Genomic DNA, 6,836 nt, shown 5'->3' on the forward strand with positions numbered 1-6,836 from the left:
CCGAAAACACTGTCTTAAATACATTTGAGACTCCACTGGTATCAGAAATATTTAAGATTTCGTTCAGGATTTCTGCGAAATGTATGGGGGAATTAGTTGATAACAATGAATGAATCTCTGCCGTTGTCCTTGCAACTTGGAGATCATACGTTTCTTTTGATGACGTGAGCCTGGTCGGCGTCTGAAGGAGCACTGTTTTCATTCTGCTTAAAGTATCAATTCGAATAGAAGCAATTTTCAAGTTCGGCCATAACCTTGCCTCCCTATCTGGCATTGCGCTGGGGAACAATACTTGTTCACAGCACATGACCTTCGCAGTCGTAGTTACGAGATAAGGTACTCCGGGCACCAAACTACAACATCTGCGGTCTACAATTACAATGTAACTCCCGTTCGATAGTCTCCTAAAGAATGGTTCTATTTGTGCTGCAGGTGTGCCTAGCTGGTGGCATGAAAGGTTATTTGAGGACCCTTCACAGGCTCCGTGTAAACTAATTCCATTACACAGAAGTGTACCGCTTAGTGACATCGCACAATTATTGCCACTAAGAAACACTTTCTGGCCTTTATTACTGACACATGCATGTGAATAGGGCAAGTTCCATGTTGACTTAATGTACCCTTTACCCAATCTTTCGTACATGCCAGCCTGTATATATTTTTGGCAATATTGAAACCTGAAAGTAGATATTGGAATATTAATTATCCCATGTATTATCCATTCACTGACAGGTCGTTCTGACATTGTCACTGGTAATCTCTCGAGTTTCTCAATGCTCAGGATTGTATAATCAGCACCCTTCTGTGCCATACTGATTTGTTTATCAGTAAGGTTAAAGATATTGAATAGTGACGTTGTGTTGATTAAACGCCAAGGCACATAGCCTGAACGCAGATTTTGTAACGTCCAGCCAAGCTGTACAATAGAACGCAATTGGGACTGACCGTGTTGTAACAACAGTAAGTCTTGCGATATTATGTCGATTGCTGAAGACACAATGCTGTCCAAAGAGTATATTCTGGAGGACAGAGTCATTAACCCATTGTCCACTACAGAAAGTGATTTTTCCAAATTAATACGGTCAATTTCCCGTATTCTCTCTGATGTTTCAATTGGAGTTATTTTCCAGGCTTCGTTATAAGCTGCCTATACAGAGGCTGCTATGAAGCGTTTCTGACGCTGTTTGCGCGGTCCCATAATGAAATCACGCAAGTCAGCACCATCAGTAAGTAAAGTTAGGTGTTGCTTAATTTCTGCCAGTGTGGATGTTTGTAGCCATTGAAAGCAGAGTTTGCCCACACTGTACGTGGTAATTATCCCTGGGTGTTGTCTTTGGGAATATCTAGGGTCTGGCCTGGTCAATGTGAACCCCTGTATTTTGTTCAGGAATCTGTCTTGACAGTTATTAGTATCTGTGGGCCAGATCAACCACTGTTTCCAATCAGGATGTGTTCTGTTTTGGCTTAATATATGGTTTACGTCTATCTCCTCATCTATAGAGCTATTACTGTTCATTGTTGGCTTTGGAATAGACGGTTTGTTTAAGTCTTTGATTTTGGCTAGGCCAAGACAGGTAGTTTGTTGAATAGTGTCATTCAAAAATATAATTTGTTCTGGGATCATGCAGGCTCTAAACAATGATTCTACACCTTGTACTTGCCATTCTTTTGTACCCCAAACACTTTGTACTTCAACATTTTTGTCCCAATAATCAAAACCAAATGTACTCATTTGCTCAAAAAATGAGTCTGAATATATCAATTTAGTGTTTGTAAGCATGGTCTTCGTACCGGTCTTATTTGACAATTTGAAATAAAATGTTTCTGCATTACTTGTGTTGAACCCTGAAAAATATGAATATTTGTCATAAAAAGTTCTTGAGCTACCTTTTGGAGGGGTTGCACAGTGTTCCCATTGATTATAATTTAAAACATTTCTAGGTTGTGCAGATTTATGCAGATAATGGTTACCAAAGTGATTATAGCAGAACATCTTATCATAATTAAACGAACCCTGCAAATAATCATGTTTTGTAAATTTAGCAGACATTACTAGGTCAGACATCATATCATTAATACTTTCAAAGTCCCAATCATCAGCAAATGAGCTTGGTTTTACAAAGTCACTCAATGAGATCTTGATTTGATGTGGATACTTCAGGATTTCAACCGGACCATAGATTTCATAATCAGTATTGTCCCATGCTACCCCACCGGGTATAGGATTGGCTGTGAAGTTGACTGAAGAAAGTTCTCTTTTCTCGACGTGTGAAGATGTGTGTGGTTTGAGGACCAAGTTGATTTTCTGGCTTGCTGTGTCCATTTTAGCATATTTTCCCTCAATGAAATGTCCCAAACATAGTACCATGATGAGCCAAAGTATGCGGATAAGTGCACCTAAGGCCACCCAGAATTCAATCCATGGAGAAATCAGATAGGTTTCTTTCAGATGTTGAAGAAGTTCCTTAGCTTTATCTTTAAAGGTTTTTGTTGATGTCTGTTTCTTTGATTCACTCCGATCTTCAGATGAATCATCGAAGTTGATGAAGTAGCCGGATGCCGTTCTGTCTATTGTTCCAATTGCTTCAGGATTACTGTTTGCTTTATTAGTGTGTTTTGTTGCAGCAGCATAGTCATTTGTTACTTCATTGTAGATTGGTGTGTCTCTGCTAAATGTTTTTATTTGGGTTTTTAGGGGTTTAAGTTCCATAGCATTGTTGCATAGTCCTTGTTGTTGTTCTGTAGGCATTTCAAATGTGAGTAGCCTCTTAGATTGAACCTCTGTGTTTGTAGCAAACCTTGGTGTTCTACTACTTATCGGGAGTCCACTTGACCTACTGTTTGTTATCGGCCACATGATTGTGGTTTTACCAGGTCGATTGATACAACTCTGTTCTCCTTTTTACCAGCAAGGGGCGGTAGTACTACTGATCTTGTCCCGTTGATAGACAAGACAGGAACTGCTTTTCTGTAAGAAGGCCCGAATTCCTTCTTTACCGCGATCTTTTCTCTGACTAGATCCCCGACTTTTGGAATCCAGACAGGTCTTGCTGGGACAGGTGGTTTTTCTTCAGTGGTCGTTGGCTGTTGTTTCAACTTTATGTTGCTCAGGTCTTTCCTTGTTTCATTTAAGTCCTGCAAAATAGCCAAACGATCTTTGATATCAAAGCTTTTTTCTTTAACCACTGAAGTCTGACTGTCAAGATCTAAGACCATCATTCTAGTCCCAAACAATAATTCGTACGGACTGAATCCCCTCAGAGAATTTCTTGGCAGGTTGTTTAGACTACGTTTGACACTTATTAGATGTTTGACCCACCCAGCTCCCGAACCTAGTACCTTCGCTGTTATAGATTACTTTATGCCTTTGGTTTTTTCTTTACACCATCCCGTTCCCTCAGGTAGGAAGTGAGAAGAGTCCCGCTATGCTATGCTAATTTGACCATGTTTTTCACACGCTTTAGGGCAAGAGGAAAAACATTAGCCAAACGTAGCATGCTTCTAGCGTATATGCCATTATAGACTCGTAAATCTTTTTATAACAGTTCAGACGTCAGCCGAGTGCTGGGGATCTACATTACAAGTGGAAACTAGTCTTTATATGTTAATTAGACGCATTAATTTTTATTGTTGATCCATTCTGGAGTGAAACGCCATGGTAATATACCGTTTCTCTCGCCACTGCGTTCTCTGTTGCAGTCAGGGCATTTCTTTACAAAAATGTGATGCTGCAGGCTCATGCCTGGCCACCAGTATTTTGATTGTAATTCTTCCGGAGAATCTTTTAATTTGAGGTGTCTGAGACCCTCACCCATATGTGCGTCTGCTATTAACAAGCCTCTCCTGTCCGTGTTTGGAATTACTCTATCCCCCACTCCAGGGATTCGAGCAAAAGGAATGGAGTTTGCATCGATCATGTATGTATAATTGAGTGGATAGTTGATCGGTAGCGCTGAGCAGTCGCCTTTTGATGACGTTTTCACCGCCAGCACTGTTTCACCGTCAATGTATTTTACTGCACGCTTTTTTCTAACTACGGAAGCCGATTCAGTTGCTACCGTTGTGGCTTTCTCAGCCAATGAATTCCCTGCAACGTGAACGCCATCACGCTGATGACTCAGTGAGTGTATCACGTGAGTCTTTGGTAGTTCTTTCTGTAAAAGAACTATTTGTTTCCAAAGCACTTTTTGCTTTATTGTTGCACCTGCGTCATCTTTGTAACCGTTTTGAATCCAATTCTGCAAATCGTTGTTATATGATTTGACGCAGTAATATGAATCGGACACTATAAGTGTCGGGAATTCGCGATCTGCATTATCTAGCGCCATTTTCAATGCTATTATTTCAGTTTGTTCTTCTGAATTAGTTTCTACTGAATGTGTTTTTATTAGCAGAGGTCTCAGTTTCCCTCCGTGCCACACTTCTTTTGTGATTTCACATGTGGGGTTATATGCTTGTTTTCCCCACCCTGGTGGTTGAGCATGGCCGTCTGTATAGATTAGATAGGCGTACTGTCGTAAGGGCCGAATGTCGATTGGCAGAGGGTATGTCATTTCATATTCTAGATATTTTAATTCTTTTAATTCTGGATCAAAGTAGTATTTTACTCTGTCCGTTGTAATTGAATTCACCCATTGTATCCATTCAGGATTCAACGCTGTTGTTGGTAAATTACATGGGGTTGTTAATGCCTCAAAGGCTGATTCTGCTGTTCTGACTGTGATACGTCTACCGTCAGCGTTGTCTTTTTCTCTTGCTATAGCCGTTTGAACTGCATGAACAATGTTTTCTTTAATACTGAAACTCTTTTCAGCTTCTGTGTACAAGTGTGATTTATATGCAATTGGTACCTTTTCTCCCTCATTAGAGGTCAGGTATGTGAATCCGCATCTTCCTGGGATGACTCGAATCACAAGATTGCGTGTGTCATCACGTGTTTCTAATTTTGTTTTAATTAACATGTCAGTTTGTAAGGATCTCAGAATTTCTGTGTGTATTTGAGTCCAATTGATTCTTTTAAAATCTGGTTTTATTAAATCATAAAGGGGTTTTACCCTTTCTGCGTAATTTGCAATGTATGTTCTTCCGAAATTTAGGAAGCCTAGAATTGATTGTAGGTTTTTTAGTGTTCTAGGTGCTTGGAGTACAGCACATTTCTCTAGGAAATTGTCAGCCAGGCTTTTGCCTTCACTTGATAATTCATATCCTAAAAACAGGACTGTTAGATGGGCAATTCTAGACTTTTTAAAGTTGAATTTGTAACCCTCTGATGCGAACCCAAGTATTATGGTGTTCACTCTCTTCAAGTGAGTATCCAAGTCATCATCTGTTAGGTAAATGTCGTCGACATAGGATAATGCCTCGTCATCATATGTTTGTAGTAATTCTGTTACTCTCGCTGAGAATAATCCTGGGCTGTTCTTGTGCCCCTGGGGTAAACGGCAGAAACTTTTTTGCGAGCCATTTACCGAGAACGCAGTCAAATATCTGCTCTCTGGTGCTATATTTTGACAAAAGAATCCATTAGAGATGTCTAATGTTGTTTTGTATTTTTTGCGCACTATGTTGTTCATTAGTGCAGCACTATGCGAGTTTTGCACTGCAAAAGTTTTGCAACATGAGTTAAGGTGTCTGTAATCCAAAACTAGACGATATGAGGTGTCTGGTTTGGAGACCGGAAACAAAGGGTTGTTCATTTGTGAGGTGCAAGTTTCAATCACCCCCTGGTATTCAAGTTGATCTAGGATCTCTTTTACCTGTTTTTTAGCTTCTTGCTTAATTGGGTACTGCCTTTGTGCAGTAGGTTGTGATTTTAACTGGATTTTATGAGGAGGAGAGTCCTTATCCCATCCTACATGATTTTTATATAAAGCAGGAGCTAGGGCTACTGCCCACTTTCTTGCAAGTGTATATTTTTTATGAATTGGAATATGATTTGAGAAGGCAGGCATAATTATTTCTTCGCCATGAGGGCACTCCCTGACAAACTCGGGTGGCCAGTCTCGTTCAGCTAGAAGGATGTCGTAGCCCTTGGAGAGATTATCCCAAAATGGTCCCCTTATTTTTCTAGTCTTATCCCCCTCTATACGTAATGTTATTTCATATATTTTGTGAGGTTTGCTAACTCTGGTGTCTGCAGTTTCCACTTGAATATATTCATTCGTGTCCACTGTCTCCAGATGATTCATAAGGACTTTGCGAGCTATGCTCACTTCTGCTGCGCTGTCTAGCATTGTCTGAGCCCATTCTCCGTTTTTCAGTTGTGTCCTCAGTATTCTCGGCATTATTGATTACTTTAATGCTCGCTACCTTCTTTTTCGGAAATTGTAATTTTTTATTTGGATGAGCAGGTTCCTTGTCTTTGGACTTGACGTGCTCTTCCCTGTGTTCTGATCGTCCTCTTCTTTCCGATTTCTGCAAGGAAGTCTGAAAAGATTGAGAGGGACGTGTATCATTATCTTGATATCTATCAGGTTTCTTTATATTATCCCTATTTCTAAGGTTGTATTTTTTCACAGAGGGCTCCCTTTGGGGAGACTTGCGTCCTTGGTCAGGAGATCTTTCTCTCCTTCGAGGAGACCTTCCTCTGGTCTGGAATCTTTTTTCTTTAGGATAGGATTGTTTATTTCCTTCCCAGCTCGTTTTTTGTGTTGTTAAATTATTTTTAATAAATATTTTTTCAGGACTTTCAATCAGTTGTGGTTTCACCGGTATTCCACCCAGACTATCTCTTCCTAGTTCTTCCTAGGATTTTTCTATGATTCTGGCAATTTCAGCTGGTTGGTCTGCTATATCTGTTTCTTTTAACCTTTGGCGGATCGCCACGTTTGCTGCTT

The sequence above is a fragment of the Lissotriton helveticus genome, chromosome 5_1 (assembly GCF_964261635.1).
Source record: "Lissotriton helveticus chromosome 5_1, aLisHel1.1, whole genome shotgun sequence".
In the NCBI taxonomy this organism is placed as follows: Eukaryota; Metazoa; Chordata; class Amphibia; order Caudata; family Salamandridae; genus Lissotriton; species Lissotriton helveticus.